Consider the following 21,817-nt stretch of genomic DNA (forward strand, 5'->3'; position numbering starts at 1 on the left):
GTGGGCTAGTGTACTGCCTGTGTAATTGCCTGATTCTGATTGTTTTCACCTGCTAGCTCTGCTAGTACTCCCTGGTAGCTTCCTACTATTTGTTGTGCTTCCTTTTTCCTTTCTGTTTCCTCAGGGGGGAGCACCGTGCACACAAGTGCAAACACGCGCACAGCAGCTAACACATGCACACACATGCTTACACGTACTAAAACTTGCTTATTCAGGTTAAAACGCACACACACCAGCACAAACATGCTTACAACTCTTTAAACAGCCTTATACATGCTTACTCCTGCTTAAAAGTGTGCACTCACGCTTACACGTGCGCACTCTGTCTTACTCGGGTTTACAGACGCGTACACATGCGCATGCATGCTCAGCAAGAAACGTTGGTGTTATCCACAGCATACACCTTCCATTTCTTGCCTTTCCCTAGCCTACCTGTTGACACACCTCTTTCCATGATGTGTAAATGACAGCAGACACATGCCACTCTGCTCCAGTGAGCTTCACTTCTTTCATACATACCCCCCTCATGATGTCACCTATCTTCTACTCTGTTACTCCCCTTATCCTACTCCTACACTGCACTGACTGTGCTCATTTGCTATGTAAACTTGTGATTCACTATCCTAACCCTCATTTACATAGGATTGCCTACTAATGCTTGGTTACATCTCTTAGACTGAGCTTCCCCCCTTAGCAGCCTCTACCCAGTGGCCATGTTGTCTTCAGCCTGCCATTCCCTTGCATTGTACATTAATAATTTAAATAAGATCCACATTTGTGGGTTTTAATTTTTAGTTTTCTGGGTTTTAGAGCGCAGCCTGTTTGCACGGCGCTGCACTACGCTTAAACATCGGAAATCAGAAAAAAAAAAAATAATTTTCATATTGCATCAGGAAACATTTCCAATGGCCATATATTTGGCCATTGGCATGCTTCCTGCACTGGATGCAACCTTTATTTGCAGCTGTCACGGCTCCGTTTTGCTATTTGCAGAATGGTACTCAGTTGTCAACTGAGTACATTTCTGCAAATAACACTGCTCTTACTTGGACAGGTTCAGGTTTCCTGAATCTCAAATCTACCTCATTTGCATGCCTTTCACCTGCAATTGAGGTAATTTTCATATCCCAGCCCTGTCCGTGTAAAAGCTGTTTTAGGAGCTCTCTTGCACACCCCTGGATCGCTCGTCGGACATTATGGCTGCATGGAGTCTTACTCTACTCTAAGACTCCGTGCAAGCCTTCATGAATCCAGCCCCTAGTGCTGTGTGCTAAACAAGATTTGTGATAAACAGCAGGAAGCAATGAAAGTATCCATAAGTAAAGGATATCTCATTTAGCAGTGTCTAGAGTATATAGTATGACAGTAGATAAAAAGTGGGCTGTGCGAAAATAGTTATCTGTTTAATTGTTATTTCGTTGTGTGTTTTGAAAAGCTGTATTTATATTTTTCTTACATACAATATGCATCAGTCTATCTTCACTACAGTCTTTAGGAGAGATTCTGGAACAGTAGATGACCATACTTGGCTTCCTCTTCAAGGTTTACTTTGAAGTTTTAAGTACGATGGCCACAGCAGATATATATGTACCATGATTACAACTCTAACATAAAATATTAATAGGTTTATACGTCCAGTCAAGACAACAATTTTTTTTTGCTTCTTAAAGAAACATAATATTGCTATACCCTTCTTCAGGATTCTGAAACATATATCAAGACTTCTAAGCTGAAGGTGATACATAGGATGTTACTGACTAATATCAATGCTAGATGGAAACAGATAACATTACCCCCAGGATCTAATAAAGTTTGTGTAGTCTCAGTGTAGAGCCTACATGGAATGTATCCATGTGAAATCTTGTTTGTCAGCTCACCATACATATTAATTAAGGTGCATGCTTAAGGGAGGTCACAGCAACATGGATATTGAATCAGTGTAAGACTGATGGCATGGCCACACAACGTTTGGCCCCATTAACCTTGACCAAAAGGTGTACAAGACATTTTATGTCATTAAATTGCACTTTCATTTTTTCTTTTACATTTACATGCTTGTTTGCATTGTGTGGCACGTTGCTTAGCTATGCTTAGCTTTACACACAAGTACATCAGCCATTCGCTAGACAGCTAAAGATAGAAACCAGATGCATTCAATGTCAATAAATAATCTTTTTCTTGTTTTTTCTTTTTAGGCTTGTTTGCACAATGATGTCCATTGCTTAACTAGGCATATCAAACTAAAAATAGAAACCAGATGTATTCAATTGTTGTAGGTCTGCAGTACTTAGTAATGTGCAAACCTGCGCAGTGAAGCTGAGCTACGCTTACAGGCACCTTTGTAGTATATTTGAAGATATTCCAGTTCCCCCCACTATCACAGTGGCAAGATAATTTGAGTCATGATCTACAGTGTATTAGGTCCTGAGTTTGAGTCCTAGCTAGTAATGCTTTTTATGTATAGTGCTGTGAAACTGTGTCAGATAACAATGACTTTAAATTAAATAATTGTTACATTTAGAAACAGTTAAAAAAGTTGCATGAAGCTAAGCAGCCACTTAAACATGGTCAATGGTCTTTTTCAGTTTGTGCATTGCTAAGCTTCACCTAAACATGGATTGTGTGAGTCTGCGTGATGCTACGTGATGAGGAGTGTTTTTGAAAGATACAGTATGACATGCAAGGGCAGAAATGCAGCTTATATAAAGGCCAATAGGTGGGAATTTCACATAATTCCTTGAAGACTGACCTTGACTGTGGGTATGGCTGTTGGAGTTGGTGAGGGAGTGCATTTTAGGGTACAAAAGTGGGTTGTGCAAGAGTCCAGGGTTTTATTGGACTTCTGGTAGACTGATGTGGACCCTGGCTGCTGCAGGGCAACTATGAGGCTCAGCGTATAAGTCTTAGTCTTGGGATCATTTGGCCAGGGTCCTAACCAGTGCTACTGGTATCCCCCGCACTGGTGAGCAGTGTCGTCACCACTATGATGACCAGAAATGTAAGAAAAGGGGAACCTCGGATACCTGAGTCCAAGAGGCTAGGGATGGGCACACCCCACAGATATGTAAGTATGTTTTCCAGTAATTTCTAAATATACAAGCTGAATCTGTGCAAAACTGGTATGCATAATGGTTTGCTTCTCTTACCACAGCTGCAGAAGAGAGGGCTCACAGTGTACAGTCTCATGCAGGGCATTTGGCCAGGATGAGGCAAGCATGTGGTAAGTAAGAAAATCATCAAAGTAGTAACTTCATGCATAACTTATAATTCAATAAAGTAAATACAAATTTTGTAGTCTTAACAGTCAGGTATGAAATACCAGGGACATCCTACACCTTTATTAATGTGTCACTGCATATCTAAAATGGTAATGCAAGTTAAAGCAAGTAAACATGCAGTACTGTGTATCATAGCTTCCAACCATCGGTTAATGTTGTGGTCTACTCAGATTAAGAGTCACTTTTCTGGTCTGCTCATTGTCTGAAATATGCTGCAGGTTGCACTCAATAAATGAACAGGGTATATGGGTAAGTTAACAGAAGTCCTTGACAGCTATCTATGTGTGCAAATGCCAGATTTGAAGCAACATTAATCAATAAACTTTAAAAGGAGTTGGTACTTTGATAAGTGATGTTTTCAAATAAAGTGTTCAGTATTCATGTAGTCAGTGCTGGTGAGTTCTAATCTGACACCAGGCAAATGATAAATGTGAAGTACTAAATAATGTGAAAACATATGTCATACATAACTGCAGTGCAGTACCCAGATTAAGGGACAAGCTTGTGTTCTAATAATTTTGTCTGATATATGCTGTAGGTTGCAGTTAATAAATGAATAGGGTAAATGTGTAAGGTAATGCAAGTCCTACACAGCTATGCATGTGTGTAAATCAAGATTTGAAACAGCATACATCAATAAAGTGTAATAGGAGATGTGCTCTAATAATTCAAGGTTTTCAAATAAAACGTACAGTATTCCTGTAGTCACTGCTTGTGGGTACTAATCTGACACCAATCAACTGTTAAATGTGAAGTACTAAATAATGTATCAACAGATGTCATAAATAAATGCAGTACAATGCCCATATTAAGGGTCAAGCTTGTGTTCTACTCATTTTGCCTGAAATATGCTGTAGATTGCACTCAATAAATGAACAGGGTATACAGATAAGTTAACAGAAGTCCTAGACAGCCATCCATGTGTGTAAATTCCAGATTTGTAGTGACATTAACCAATAAAGTGTAAAAGGAGATGGTGCCTTGATAATTACTTTTTTCAAATAAAGTGCTCATTATTCCTGCAGTCAATGCTTGTGGGTTCTAATTCAACACCACACACAGCTATGCATATGTGCAATGAACAATTCACACAACTTGAATTAATAAAAGTTTTAAGAGATGGTGGTTCGAAAATGTATTCTTTAACTTAAAACATTCAGTCTTCCTGTAGTCACTGCTTGTGGGTTCTAATCCAACAGCAGCCAATAAAGAAATATCCAGCTGTCTAGTGTAATTAATGTACATGGACATATCTCTAAACTGTCATGATTTTTGCAGAATGTAATGACTCTAGCCCCATATGTCTGATCCTTTGATTTTCAGATATATGATATTACTTGGAATGAAATTTAATGGCAAATCTGTTATCAGAACACCTTGCTACTAATGCATTAGCAAACTATGTAAATATGTTCCCTGTTGATGTGCCTTTGTACCACATTTTGTGTGGCTTGGCCCATAATATCCCATGCTAACAGGCTGACAGCTATGTATGTGCAACATCATCTATACAATATAAGCAGTCAGTGTTCTCACAAGTGAAATCTGACATATCTAGAAGTATGTAGCAGTAGTCTGTGTAGTTATATTATGTCTAAAGTTGCTAATGTACTTTTTCACTCTCACCCCACCCTTTCTGTTCTTTTATTTATTAATTATATTGATTATCGTTGGATATTATCATATTATTTGTAATTACCTCTTATGTTGGCCTTATGTATAATTTAATATTGCTTTGCTATTAAAAAACTTTTATTTATGTTATTTATTGTTGTGTTCCTCATTATACACTTTTCAATTTCTTTCCATTACTCATTATTGTTTTCTCTTATATTAATTACATTTGTTTTGGTTATGTTTATTTTTCCTTATGTTTATATTTAATTTACCACAGCATAACAAGGTAGGCCAGTTCCTGGTGATCCACCTACCTTGGCTCCCATGGCCACGGCACTGGGGCCCAGCATGTCTGGGCCGCAGCCTGGTGGCACTCCTCCTGATGCCATTGTACTACCTGTTCCATTGGGTAGTTTCACCCCTAGGCTCAGGGTGGTCACCCCTCTGGGCGTGGAGGTGGAGGGGGTGCTTTTGTCACCCATGATGAACTGTGAGGCATTGGTGCATGGGCTACTGCACCAAACTATTAGTGCATGCCTACACTGGATGGAGACCATGCTATGCATCCTCATGGGGCAGTTTGGCCCCAGGCACTGGTATCAACCACTGCCTCCCATTGAGAAGTGAAGGTTCAGTGTTGACAGTCCCATGGGTGAGGACTTGAGTCACACTCCTATTGTGTCTGACATCCATGGGACTTGGATTCCACAAATCCCTCCCCAGCCAAGGTGTTCACTCCCATATTGTGTCACACACCAGGTCTGACTGCTGTCTTGACTGTCTGCAAAAGCTTCCTCTCCTTCCCAACTTACCTCCTCCACATAAACCTATGTCCCTTCCCTAACATTCCAGTTTTATCATAAAAAATGGGCACCTGTCCCCAAAAAATTTATCATAACATACATAGCTCTCCATTTCACACACATGTCCACTGGACACACTTAATTTGGTCCAATTGGCTTGACAATGCAGTAATGTTGTCACCCCTCTCTCTGGGGGTGACAGTCCAACTTCAGCTAAAAAAACTGTTAAAACACACAGTTGTTGCTATAGAAGAAATGGATAGTTATGGTTCTTTCCTACACCCTTCCTGCACATACCTACCTGCCTTTCATTATGTTTTTACCCCACTTGCATACCATTTCACCACTGTCCTATCTCCCCATTTTTCTTTTCTTTAAAGAATTTTTGTGAGATGTTGCACGAAGTACAGCATCGCTAAGCTGAGCTAAAATGGTGGTATATTGATATATGTATTCAAAAATTAAACCTGCACCCTATTTCAAACCCAGGACTATTTCACCCACAGAACAGTGCATCAACTTGCCAAGACACACAGCCCATTGGCTGACACAGCTGTTTTAAGCAAAATATAATACTTATCATTTTCCCATCATTAGGCATGTTTTAGTGATGCTGCACATTGTGCTGCACTGCCCAAATCTGCTATAGGATTAATGGAAAAATAGGAGTGTAACTCAGACTCTGGTAAAGAAATACACCACTATAAAGCCATACATATAAGAATAGATGTTAGTGCGATACGTAACAGCAGGCAAGTGTACAATTGTATCTACGACATGTAAAAATACACCAGCAATAACAGTGACTCAATAGCTCAATCTGGTAAATGCTCTAAAAGCATTAATCTTTGGTCTACATGGTCCTGGGTTTAAATACAGCCATGTCTAGCATTTAAAATACATGCATTTATACATCCCCAATATAAATTCTGATATGTATGACTGCCTCATCACCTATTTATCCATCCAAAGCAGTACAGTTTGAAAGCCTGCTTCTAAATAACGGCAGTCAAAGGCCTATAAATAGGGCCACATTTAAACTATTTCCATTACAACACAAGAAAGTACATAGAATGTCAGGTCATGCATCAGTATGAATTACCAGAGGATTTTGAAGTATGTATATCAGACTGCAGCCCACAATGATTTGCTACTGATATCACAGACAACCACAGCCGCACAAGTTACATACATATATGGAGGACATGCTAGAAGCAAAGGTTGCTAGCACACACGTTCTAGATGACTACTATGACATAACACATGACTTCACAGTTATCTGACTGGTTGACATAATGGTTAATGTAACCCTATACATGCATGTTTTTCTTTACTCTGTGAATGATATCTTTTGCTAACATACTTACTTTAAACACATATCTTACTTTCCAGTAGGATGGGCTCCCCAATCAGGCTCTGGCTGTACACCAACACTGCCACAGGTCACACAGTTGCTCTTAAGTGTTCTTGCCCTGCACATTCTGTAGCCTCTTTAACTATGCCTATTGCTTGCAGCAGCATCAGCTTCAGCCTGTAGCACACATAGCTGTATGTAGCAAGAAGCTGCTACAACTATTCTCTCTGTGATGAGATAATCCCTACCCCATTCATTTCCAAAACAAAATGTGAGAAAGGGGGATGTAATCAACACTGAGGCTTTATATATTGTTGTAGTTGCATGGGGTTGGCTGATTATACTGCAAATAAGCTGTGTGCTGCATGTACCATTTCTGAACCACAGATTGGTTCAGAGACAATCACCTGCTAATGAGAACCATCTTAAAAAGACAAACACCTAGCTAGGGGAACCACTGTGTGTGAGAGTTAGTTTGTATGGTTAGCTCGTTCACACAGTACTTATATATATGTATCTTTCAACAGAGGAGTTTTGAACTCCATCAGATATGTAACCATTTTGTTTTCAACATAATGCATATGTTTGAATATACTTAGGGGGAATGGGGATTACATCAGTAAGCCTTTCTTAGAAATGAAAGATGACATGCCAGTTATCTCCATCTGTGTTACATCTACAGAGAATGTAGAATACAAAAAGGGTTTAATGCTCTGTATTAACTAGATACACAGGTCTCCTGGATACTTCCTTTGTTAGCAGTTGTAGTAGTACCCTGCTATTTGGTTGGCAGTGTTGTTTATACATATGTTATGGGTGAGGGGGTTCCCAGCCATGGGGCACACTACAATGGACTCCTGTGTTTGCTGTGTGATCATATGTGAGTATCTGTAATGTCACAAACAGCAGTGGTTTACTATTGCTACTATGCTTCCGCAACCTTTGTATGTTTGGCACACTGTTGAATAAGAGATGTGCAATTAAACGGGGAATGCTAATAGGCTTCTTTTATTGCTGTACCTCTACATACTGTACTCTCACATATGTGATCCTGACATGTTTTCTCATTTATTTGTATTTAAGGAGATATGGTGTTTGCCAGATGCTGTGCATGTTTCACTGAGGCAGAAAACAACCTCATTATTGAGGGCTTGAGACAACATGACCAAGTTCTGCTGTCCAGAGAGAGGGCAAATAGACAAGAGTGTACAGCCTTGTGGGATGAACTGGTGCATAACATTAATGCTGTGTGTCACCAGAATCACACATATGAGCAGGTGCAACACCATGCCACCAACATGATCAACTTGGCATGCAGATGTGTAGCAGATGTGGTCATGGACCATCGGGTCACTGGTGGTGGGCCTGCAGCAGAACAACCTCTGTCAGCCATTGAAGAATTCCTGGCAAGCCTTGCAACACAGGACAGCTCCCGGGCATGTACAGTTTGTGACCCACATACCTGTTAACATAACAGCTAATGTAAATGTGAGATATTTTGAAGTATTAGTCCTGGTATACTGTCACATGTGCTGCTTTGTATAATACCTATCTCTCACATTTGTCCAGGACTTTCAGGAACTGGAAGAGGCCATGCTCTTGCTGCTGGTAAGTACAAAACTGTTTTGTCAGAGATGTAGATTTAGTTCACAGTATTTGCTCAAGTGTCATTGCAGGCTTGCTGGCTGGATTGATCTACTGTCTGCATGATTGCCAACTGTATAGATATTTTCTGACTGTATACAGTTTAGACTCATACATATGCCTTGTAGGTATGACCAGAGTGATTGATTTGACATTATTGTCAGGACATTACAGATTGCCATAACTGTCACCAGTGCAGAGCTTTGCAGAATGTCAACAATGTACATCGTTTATGTTTTTTTCTCATGAGATTCCTGTTTAAAGAACTTTTATTTCCAAATGATTACAGATTTGAGTTAGAAAATAATGGCCTCATGCCCTATTATATGAGGTTGTGGGTTATACAAGTGTGTAATAGTGACAGCAGTGTATACAGCTTAACATATATTGCAGTATAGTACTGCAGAGCATAGTACAACAGGTATTAATATAATGCCTTTCCCTTTTTATCACAGGAGACCAGGGGGGTTGGTCTTTGTCCCCTTCACAGCCTGATGTCAGTGTCTCTTCAGACTCTGATGATGATGGTGGCCAAAGTGAGGCATGGCTGGGGGCTGCAAGGGATGAATCTGATGCAGAGATTGACATCCCTGGTCCACCCTCATTAGCACCGTACACTGCCAGTATTTCGATGCATACCCAGTACCCTATGACCATAGATATTAGACAGTCAGAGGGTGGGGACATTGAACAGGGAAGTTTAGCTACTGTGGTTGCACTGACTGTTGACCCTGGCCATAGCCCAACAGTTGGCAAGGTTACACACAGGTGGAATGATAGGGGTGCTCATAGGAGGCCTACTGTCCCTTCACCACCTGTTGCAGGTGTCTCATCTCGTGTCACTTGGTGTATGTTTAAGACCATCATGTAGGCACAGGCACATTCAGAAAGGAACTCCAGATGAATGCTCAGGGATATAGAAGCAGCACAGTCTGACATTGGTGACTGTCTCCACCGTATTGCTGATACCCTGGATTGGTTCGCTGACCCAGTGGAAAAATGTTGGTCTGAGACAGATAACAGACTGTCTTGGAACATATGTTGTCTTTGATGGAATGTCTGGTTGGAGTTGAGTGTCAGCCTCATTGATGTAGGTCAGCAACTACATCTGCTGAGAGTCAACGTGGCTGTGTCATAGTGACAGTACATCCAGCTCACCAAGATGTGGCAGGCCATGTGCTCGTGGTCCTGGGTGGTCACGTGGACAACATATTTCCAGAAGGCAGCAGTCACCCTCAGGTAGTAGCACAGCATCTGACCTTGGTCGTGGTGGTGCCAGTGCAACTCCTAGCAGAGCCAGTTCACATGTTCGGGGATGAGATGAACTGTCAGCTCTACCATGCATGGCTCACAGCTGTCCAGCATAAAGATACGTAGGGCTAGCACTGAGCTTGGCTGTGTAAATGCAGACACTCACACACCACTATGACATTCAGGTCATCTACAGACACACATCACATTTCCATGGTCCATTCTGCCTGTGTCCCTTCCTGACTCACACACAAGCTTGCCAACCTATAGGGTCAGCCTAGCCCTCCAGCACCCCCACACAACATCCTGTGCAAGTGATGATACCTGTGCCACATCCCTCTCATTTCTCTCATGAATGCAGGGAAATAAAGCTATGTGTCTGATGCACAGGGTGACTATTTACATAAATATGAATTTGATTCATCCAATTTTGCTTTTGACATGCTACTTGTACTGTTCATTTTATATGTTACCAGTTATAATGACTATACCATAATAGTGTGTACATTATGATGGATGCTATTGTAATGGCCATGAAGTCACACAATGACAGGCGTCACATGGAAATGTTTATGTTTCACTTTCAGGATTGTGTAGGACACACCTATGGGTACACATCTAGAATCCACCCATCAATGTCAGAGCACAGAATTGAATGTCAGCACAGAAGACAAATGTCAGAAAGGTAATACAGTATAGGTTCTGGGGTTTGGGTCTATATTATAACATCGAAGTTCTTAAACATCGAATGCTATAATATTGAACCCTAAACACCGAAATCTGCAAACATCGAACAGTCAGAATAGCGATTTTTTTTTTTCCCAGGGAAAAAAATTGCTATTCCAAGAAACATACACACAACACAAACACACACAAAAAACAGCAATCCACACACATACACTTAAAATCCTACACCTAAACCAAAACTAAACTTTACATACACTGCTAGCTATCCATTTGCCTTAACCCAAACCTAACCCTAAGGTCCGTCACTATCGCACACTCACCTCACCCGTGCCCTAACCCTAACTCACCTAACACACCCCCTAACCCTAACCTACACACAACCACACACTTACCTGACCCGTGCCCTAACCCTAACTCATCTAACCCACCCCCTAACCCTAATCTACACACAATCACACACTTACCTGACCTGCGCCCTAACCCTAACGTAAACACAACCGCACACTTACCTGACCCACTCCCTATCCCTTACTCACCTAACCCCCCCCAACCCTAACCTACACACAATCGCACACTTACCTGAACCCAACCCATAAATTTCCAACATATCGAATGCTGAAAACAGTGAAGCCACAGCAACGGCCCACCAAATTCTTTCCCTGAGAAAGAATTCGGTGTCCTGCACCTTCACTGTTTTCAGCATTCACCAAAACTGGTTCAATATTTTAACATTCGAAAGTTATAAAATTTGATGTTATAATATAGACCCCTGGGGTTCATAGGGTCATATGTGTTTAATAGGCTAACAAACACAAGGACTCCTTTAAGCCTAGCCATGCATCCCTAAACACTGTCAAGGTCTGATACAATTGATAAGTGTAAGCAGGGTTTTGAGAGCTAAAACATCTATAAGCCAGTACATGGGGGTTGAACCATCCACAGTTTCCCTGTTTCCATTGTAGATATTGGTCCACAAACAGATATGATTGTTCTGTTCCCCATCCAGTTGTGTCACTTGCACTTGATTTGTGTTAGGGCGGAACTGTGCTTCACATGGATGTGGAGCCTGTTCCATATAGAGTATGGTGTCTGGGTTACATACCTGTCTCTCCAGCATGTCCTATATATACCAGAGTCAAGGTGTAGGCCTGTAGAACAGCTAATTCTGTTGCTACTTGTTTAGTGGATATGCAATAGGTCCACAGTGAGGTCTGGCACCACCTTGTATGACAGGGATACACCTCCCCTCCAATGCATGTGGGAGACAGACTTCAAGGATAGGACCTTTACATGGTCTGCATAGGACATGTTATGTGCACCATATAGAGCTTTACTGAGGAACCTCTGTGGATATTACAGTTGCAGGATATGCCTGGTTAATTACATACCAAAGACGGCATTGTGCCAATGATAGGTCTGTTGAATGCCGATTACAGTAGAACAATGGCTTCCTTGGATTTAAATACCATACCTTTATTTATAGATTGCACAACATAGAATGATGTCCACAATATTACAGACACATGACAACCAAAGGGTCGATCACTATCTGTGTCCATAAGTCACTAACTACTCGGTCAACTATTCAAGGTGTGCTGGCAATACGATAATTACTAGGGGTGGATGACTTCCCAAAGGATATTATTGTGCATTTCTTTTTTTTTTTTTAGTGTTAGCCCATGGCTCTGATGACAAATGCATATCTGTGTCAGCCCCCTCCTGGAGAACATTTGTGTCAGTGTGGGATTCAATGACAGATCCTCATTTGCATGAAGTCAGGGATGACTAGAATGTTGGATTGTGTGTCGGCTAGACTTATGGGCTTATAGGTTGTTCCTACATGACATGTTGCTCTATGTGTATTGTTTTCACAGAGTGCATAAGGGGCTGCTGACGGTATTTGTCTGGACTTTCTCTATGAGGTGTTTGTGTGATTTATGTAGGTTATATGTCAGTGCCTCAGCTCATGTCTCCTTTGGACTTTGTGTGTGATGGCTGTGGCGTGTGTACCACTGTTACCTTATTGACATTAGGATTATTTTATGTGAGAGCTTTGCCTCCAGTGACATTGTCTATCTCTCTCGCTATATATATATATATATATATATATATATATATATATATATATATATATATATATATATATATACCTCTCTCACATACAATATCAGGTTGTTTGATAATGTGATAATGAAGTGGTTGTTGGTAAACATGGGGCAATTTATGCACTGCCTCAGGATGCCCATATCCACCAGGGTGGTAAGGGTCACAGTGGGAATCCTCATATCCATGGCAAAAAAATCCTTTATTATTGATTAAACAGTTGTATTGAGAATATCACTCAATGTCACAAGTATCTATTCCACAACTATATGGACAATGCTTAACAGTGTATGGTGGTTGTCCTGTCTGCAACTCGGTATTGGAGTTAATGCCATCATGGTTTCCAAGGAAAATGTCAACCAAGGTGTCTGGTTCTGTACAGAACACTGCCAAACACTGGAAGGGAAAGTAATGCATACACCGTGTATTTAGGCAGTTATTCTGAAGTTGCACACCAGTCAAGCAGTGCATACTGGAAAACAACAATTACCTTATGAAAAATGCTGAAAACAAGGGAGTCGCCTGAATTGTTGCTGCCTGGCTACTACTACTGCTGGTCTCAACACAGCCTCACTGTGGTGGGATACAAAGCTTCTATTCTTTGTCTCTCACCAGAAGCAAATCATTACCACCAAGCTCAAGATAAGAAGCAGGCCACAGCCTGTTTCCTGATCTGCACACTTATCACACATGATGCAAGGCTCTGTAGGCTTGTTGTAGCCTTTTCCAGGTAGATGCCTTAATTACCAACCAGACCAATCATTTGACATTTACATGTATTATACCTTGTGTTCCAAGGCTCATAGGATTTGACTAGGGTACTGACCTGATGGTGATTAGGACACAGTCGCTGCATCCTAATATAAGGGTAAATCTCAGGTGATAAGATGTCCAAGGTTGCTCTATCAAACTCCACAGCAGAAGTGTTCCATGTTTATTTATTTTACATTTGTTGACACCTGCAGCACATAGGTTCTTCACAAGGGGAATACATGTCTTCTGTATCTGTCCATGGAGATCATCTGATATGACTGTCACGTTAGAGTGTATCATACAGACTACTCACAGGTGATCTCAGGCTTGCATATGAGGCAATCTCTGACCCTGCTGTATTAGAAATGCTGCATATCCATAAGTCAAATTGTACACGGGTCAGTTGCTGTATAGAGCTTAACCTGGCATGTGACATTAATACAAATTGGTGGAGGGAGAGAATTATCTACCAGAGTTTAACACACCTTTGGAACAGACTCCCACATCATATTAAACAGAGAACCTCATTGGCTCTCTTTAGATGCAATCTGTATGATTGGATAGGTGACCATAATTTCACCACAACTGTTCCACCTATGCCCCTCTTGGACATGGGAATAGATGCTGATCATGCACATAACAGTAACAACTTTGCTAGGTGTTTAAGGGAATTAGGGCCATTAGCCAAGTAAATTCCAATGAGTCTATGATCCCATAGGCAGATGTAAAATGCTTTGAATAACATTCACACCCACAAACTTGCCTGCAGTAAGAATAATACCACAACCTACTTATCTGGCTTATATGGCTTTAGCTAGTCTTATGGTAAATGACATCAGCAGGCCTGGTGGATGACAAAAGTTTTGAAGCCTGCATCACCTTCTTCTTTTTCTTCTTTTTCTTTTGGCTGTTCCAATTAGGAGTCGCCAAGACGGATCATCTGTTTCCATTTCTTCCTGTCCTCTGCATCTTGCTGTCACACCAACCACCTGCATGTCCTCTCTCACCACATCCATAAACCTTATCTTAGGCCTTCCTCTTTTCCTCTTACCTACCAGCTTTATCCTTAGCATCCTTTTCCCAATATACCCAGCATCCCTCCGCAGCACATGTCCAAACCAATGCAATTTCACCTCTCTGGCTTTGTCTCCAAACTGTCCAAACTGGGCTGACCTTCTAAAATACTTATTCCTAATCCTGTCCACCCTCGTCATACCCAGTGCAAATCTTAACATCTTTAACTCTGCCACCTCCAGCTCTGACTCCTGCCATTTTGTCAATGCCACTGTCTCCAACCCATACAACAGAGTTTGTCTCACTATCATCTTGTAGACTTTCCCTTTTACTCTTACTGGTACTCGTCTGTCACAAATCACTTCTGACACTCTTCTCCACCCACTCTAACCTGCCTGTACTCACTTCTTCACCTCTCTTCCCCACTCGCCATTACTCTGAACTGTTGATCCCAAGTATTTCAACTTATCCACCTTCACCAACTCTACTCCCTGCATCCTCACCATTCCTCTATCCTCCCTCTCATTCACACATATATATTCTGTCTTAGTCCTGATGACCTTCATTCCTCTCCTTTCTAGAGCATATCTCCACCTCTCCAGGATCTCCTCAACATGTTCCCTACTGTCACTACAGATAACAATGTCATCTGTAAACATCATAGTCCATGGGGACTGATCTTGTCTGTCAACCTGTCCACCACCATTGCAAATAAGAATGGGCTCAGAGCTGATCCTTGATGTAATCCCACCTCCACCTTTAATGCATCCGTCAATCCCACTGCAGACCTCACCACTGTCACACTACCCTCGTACATATCCTGTACCACTCTTACATACTTCTCTGCCACTCCAGACTTCCTCATACAATACCACAACTCCTCTCCAGACACCCTGTAATATGCTTTCCTCTAAGTCCACAAAGACACAATGCAACTCCTTCCGACCTTCTCTGTACTTCTTCATCAATGCTCTCAGAGCCAACATCATATCTGTAGTGCTCTTTCCTGGCATGAAACCATACTGCTGATCACTAATCATCACCTCCTTCCTTAACCTATCTTCCACTACTATTTCCCATAACCTCATGCTGTGACTGATCAGTTTTATCCCTCTGTAGTTACTACAGCTCTGTACATCAACTTTATCCTTAAAAACAGCACCAAAACACTTTTTCTCCACTCCTCAGGCATCCTCTCACTTTCATTAAACAGTGTGGTTAAAAACTCCATTGCCATTTCTCCTAAACACCTCCATGCTTCCACAGGTATGTCATCTGGACCAATAGCCTTTCCATTCTTCATCCTCTTCATAGCTATTCTTACTTGCTCCTTACTAATCCATTGTACTTCATGATTCACTGTCCCCTCATTCTCCAGCCTTCTCTATCTCTCCTTCTCTTCATTCATCAGTTCCTCAAAGTACTCTTTCCATCTGCTCAACACATCTTCTCACTTATGAGTACATTTTCCTCATTGTCCTTTATCACCCTTACTTGCTGCACATTTTTCCTAGCTCTGTCCCTCTGTCTAGCCAGTCAGTATGGGTCCTTTGCTCCCTCCTTAGTGCCCAACCTTTCATACAACTCTCCAAATGCCTTATCCTTAGCCTTCACCACCTCTCTATTTGTTATGCACCTCATCTCCTTATACTCCTGTCTACTTTCTTCATCTCTCTGACAATCCCACTACTTCTTTGCCAACCTCTTTCTCTGTATACTCTCCTTCCACCACCAGGTCTCCTTGTCCTCCTTCCACTGTCCAGATGTCACACCAGGCACCTTTCTAGCCATTTCTCTTACTAGCTCTGCTGTAGTTACCCAGCTATTCGGTAACTCTTCACTGCCACCCAGTGCCTGTCTTAACTCTTCCTTGAACTCCACCTCACAATCACCCTTTTTCAATTTCTAATATTTAATCCTTGGTGCTGCCCTCACACTCCTCCTCCTCTTCTTGATCACCAGCATCATCCTACAGACCACCATTCTATGCTGCCTTACTACATTTTTCCCTGTCACCACTTTACAGTCTCTAATCTCCTTCAAATCGTTCCTCCTGCATAGGATATAATCCACCTGTGTGATCTTTCTCCACTCTTGTATGTCACCCTATGCTCCTCCCTCTTGTTAAAATACGTATTCACCACATCCATGTTCATCCTTTTCACAAAATCTACTACCATCTGACCTTCTGCATTCCTTTGCTTAACACCATACCTACCTATGACTTCCTCATCCCCTCTGTTCCTTTCACCAACATGCCCATTAAAATCCGCTCCAATCACCACTCTCTCACCCTTGGGTACAGTCATCACCACTTCATCCAACTCACTCCAAAATTTTTCTTTCTTATCCATCGCACACCCAACTTGCAAAGCATATGTACTAACAATATTCATCATTATACCATCAATTTCCAGCTTCATAAGCATCACTCTGTCTGACACTCTTTTCACCTCCAAAACACTCTTGGCATACTGTTCCTTATCACCTGCTAGGCCTAAGCAGTGCAAAAGCCTGTTTGTTTGTAAGTCAGTCTGGGATTCATATTTGTTTTTAGGAAGTTGCACATACACACCTTAACGCAGCAAGTAGGCTAGAGTGAAATTAGAAACCCTACCTCTCTAGTCTTACACACTACAGATCACAGTACTTAATGCACATGCCACAGCTTAACACTGATATTAGTATGGCTTTAGGTAGTCTTATCATAGTTGACATCAGCAGGTCTGCTGGAGGATGAGAGTTTGCAGGTCTGAATCACCTGCTAGGTCCAAAACAGTGCAAAACCCTGTTTGTTTGTAAGACTGTGTGGGATTCACATTTGTTTTTATGAAGTTGCACATACACACCCAATCACTGCAAGTGGGCTGGAGTGAGATTAGAACACCTACTTACCCATCTACTCTTACACACTATATATCACAGTACTTATCGCACACTCCATGGCTTAAGTCTGACATTAACATGGCTTTAGGTAGTCTTATGGTAGATGACTTCAGCAAGCCTGGTGGAGGATGACAGTTTAGAGGCCTGCATCAACTTACATCAGCAGGCCTTGTGGTGGATGAAAGTTTGGAGTCCTGCATCAACTGCATGAGCCAACAAGTGCAAAGCAATGCTAGTTTTGAGGTCAGTGTGGTATGCACACTTGCTCTTTGAGGAGATATATATACACACAGCAAGTGGGCCAAAGTGAGATTAGGAATCCCTACCTATCTAGTGTTATACACTGCAGATCAGAGTACTTAACGCATGTGCCACAGCTCAAGTCTGCTTTGTAAATGACTGCAGGTGAAGTAATCCTAGAGAACATAAACAAGCCCTGTGTTGAACAGTTTGGAAGGTCTGCAGAATCACATTGCTTCCTACTGTCACATCTGCAGCTAGTAACCTAACAGTCAGAAAACTGTTTTGTAGTCTTGTTATATGACAGCAGAATCTGTATTGGGCATATATGTCTGTTTACATTTTGACGGGCAAGCCTGTGACAAATTTAAATTAGCCCTGTCAATGAGTGAACACACAATATAATACAGTACACACCTTGTTCAGCTGTTGATGTATGTGTGGTGAAATCCAGCAGACACAGGGGGTGGTAGTGAATGTGGGTGTTGTTGTTTCCATAGATACAAACATATGGCTAAACAATATATCATAGGATCATAGGATGTTATTGGGATAATGGCTCTGAGGCCCATACAAATGTACCTAAGAGTTTATCCTCAAAAACTAAACCTCAGTCAACATCAGTCACCCCTATGAATGTGGGACAAAGGTGGAACCCCAGGGACAAATTTGTGTTTTTCCATCCACTCATCAAGGTTGTGCTTGAAGAGGGTCAGCGAGGTACTCTGTTTGACATGTATGGGAGAGACAAACCTGTCTCTCCAACAGGTTTTGTTGATGTTGCGTATTAGATTTAGGCCTATCAAATGGGTAATGCATGAGGAGTTAGACTTACGGATATGGCACATCTCTAGTAGGGCAGGGTACGATATTGCCTTGTAGGTGAGACACAGATCACTTCTAAGCAATCTATATGATACTGAGTAAAGTGATAGTGATTTGAGCCTGTCCACATAGGACAGGTGTTGGAGGGCATGGATTCTTTTTGTGAGGTATTTCTGTGGCCTTTCCAGTTGGTGCAGGTGTTTGGAGAGGTACACACCAAACAGGGCGTTATACTCAATTATAGGTATAATCAGGGAGGAGTACAGACAGGTAATAACCTCCTTTTTTCTGGAATGCAATCCCTTTACTTATGAGATGAACCAAGTAAAAGGCTTTTCTGACCACTGCCACCACATGATGGTCGAATGTGAGATCGTTGTCAACCTGAGTACTCAGGTCTCTCACCATGGATTGTGTGCTTAGGTGGTTACAGTTGATGTGGTAACCAGAAGAGGCTGTGTTTTTGCCAAATGGTATAATACATTTTTTTGTATTTGCCTTAAGGCCATGACTTTGGCAATAGTTATTTGTAACTTTGAGACCCTCTTGCAGTACATTAATGTCATTTGGGGAGTCAGTAACAGCACCCAACTTACAGTCATCCACAAATGTGGCCAGCCACAGGCCCTTGGTCTTTGCCTGGACCTCTGAGCAGTAAATGTCAAACAGTTGGGGTCCCAGGACAGATCCCTGGGGAACACCACTAGTGACAAGTCTGCTGTCAGAGGTAGTGGTGCCTATTTTGACCTTGTGGATCCTATCTGCAAGCCAGTTGATCATCCATCTGATGAAATAGGGATTAACACCAAGTTATGTTAGCTTTTCAATGATGCTTGAGTGGGGGATTGTGTCAAAGGCCTTGACCAGGTCAAGGTAAGCTGTATGTATTGACTTTCCCTCATCCAGGGCCTTGGTGACAGTCTCAAAGAAGTCAACTAGGTTCAGTAGGCAAGATCTGCCCCTGACAAATCCAAATTGGGTGGGATCAAGTGTTTGGAGATTGCCTATGTCCTTGTTTATGAGATCCATAATAATGCGCTCCATGACTTTACAGATCAGACTTGTCAAATTAATGGGGCGATCGTTTCCCGGGTTAGTAGTGGCACCACCTTTGTGCAAGGGGATGACAATGGCAGTTCCCCACTCTACCGGAATGAAGCCTGTAATTAGGCTGTGGATGAATAGGGTGCTCAATGGCGAAGCTAGCTCTTGCTGGAGATGGTGCAGAATACAGCCTAGGATATGAGCAGGTCTCACGGAAGCTGTGTTCTTTGCCTTGGATAGGGCCTTTAACACTTAATCTACAGAGATGTGAGGTGTGGGACAAGTATTGGGGATGTCGACTGGGCCTTTGGGGGGTGATAAGGGGGTGAAGTTTGCACTGAACCTATCAGCTAGCAAGTTGGCTACATCAGCAGGATCAGTGTAAGTGGTGCCATTAAGTACTAATTTGGAACAAACTTGGGCTTTGCCACGGAGGTTCGTTATGTAACTGAAGAAGGACTTATGGTTTCACTTTGTTTCAGAGGCTAGTTTCAACTCATAAGTGGCTTTGGAGTTTTTAACTAGTGATCTAATTTGCTTGTTGAGGCAACAGTTTTTTCCTTTTGTTGTAAAGCCTGTTGATAGAGGATATCCAACAGACAGGTTTGTGCTTCCTTGAGGAGCAGGTTTTAGTTCTGTTGAGTATGGCTGAGTCCATGCAGTTGTACAGGTGCTTGTATACTGCACGGTGGTGTGAAGCTGCTGATACCCTCCCTTAGGAGGGTGTAATCAGTTTTTGAGAAGTTTTTTAGTCTGGTTACTGCTGGGGAAGGGTTGGGTGGGATAGAAACTTTGAATGCAACAGACTGATGATCTGATCTCACTAGGTAAGAACATACTATGGGAGTGGTGAAGTTGTCACCCATGTTGATGAGAACCAAGTCCAGTATATTATCTGCCATTGAGGTGGATGAAACCAGCTGGTCTAATGCATTAGAGTTGATGAAGTCAAGGAATGGTTCATCCAGTCTATGGTGGGGTAGTTGAAGTCACCAAGGATCAGGGTGTTAAGGGGTACCTTGATGGAGTCAAGTAGGTCCAGGTAGGAGGAGTGGGCGCCCTGAGACATGGAGAGGGGTCTATAGCTGGCTATAACTTGGATGGTGTCTTGCCAACTGTCAGTTGCATCTGGAGTAATTCCAGTATGTCATGCTGGTAAACCAGTCTGGAGGTGTTCCTGTCTTTATTGAAGATAGAGACTCCACCACCATTAGTCTTTACCACCTCATTTTGGGGTTGGAAAGTGTGGAAAGAGGTATAGCCTGGTAAGAGAGGGGTGCTCTCCACAGCCCTGAGCCAAGTTTTTGTGACTGCACAGACATCAGCATCTTTCAGTGTAAGGAGAGCTTGCAGTGAGCACATTTTCAGACTAAGGCTCCTACCATTGAGCAGCATGACCTTCAATTTACTTTTTGACAGATCTTTCATGTTGGAAGATTTCTCTTTGGGACATAGCCTAAAAAAGGCACAATGGAGAAGGCAAGAGCCTTGGCCAAGATCCAGAACCCCAGGTGTGACAGGTGGAGGCCATCTCTGGAAAAGCAATGAGGCCTGTCAACCATGTCAACCCAGGCAGACAGATACTGGATCCCCTTGGAAAGACACCAGAAACTAATCCAGTTGTTGAAGTCAATAATTTTTTGTTGGAATTATGACATAATTCTTGGTGAAGGTAGGATGCTGCTGAGGGCTAGGATCCCACCTGCCTGGAGCACATACTCTGAGAGCTCAATCATGTCTCTTTTCATATAGTCCACAGAGGTCTATTGATGTATTCATATATGATGCCATACATTTTCAAGGTTTCCACATGCTGTAATAGGCAGACATGGGATAACTCACCACTGTCCAGTTGTTTGCAGCAAGTGCATAGGTTTGACTCATACTTATGTATGTTTAACATGAAATTGTGGTTTGCTGTGACACGTGCCATCATTTGCACATGACGTGAGAGAAGACTGACAGAACTCTGAACATCATTTATCCCAACAGTCCTCCAATTGCAACACATGTTACTTCCAAAAACTTGTAACTGCAATACCTAATGATGAGCCCTTCCTTTTGGTCCTTTGTCCAACATTATAAGTGTCATAGTGCAGCTTTACTCTCCATGATCTGGGTATGTAGGACAATACAGACATGCACATACACATATATAACTATAATATATTATCATTATAAGTAAAAAACTAAGAGCTCTCATAAAATCATCCAAGGCAAATTTTGAGAGAAAAATCGCCAAGGACTCAAAAGACAATCATAAGGCCTTCTTTAGCTATGTTAGAAACCTAGGAGGAAACTCCCAGAAATGCTCAGAA

Source organism: Protopterus annectens, chromosome 1.part1 (assembly GCF_019279795.1).
Source record: "Protopterus annectens isolate FY-2018-M chromosome 1.part1, PAN1.0, whole genome shotgun sequence".
Classification (NCBI taxonomy): domain Eukaryota; kingdom Metazoa; phylum Chordata; order Ceratodontiformes; family Protopteridae; genus Protopterus; species Protopterus annectens.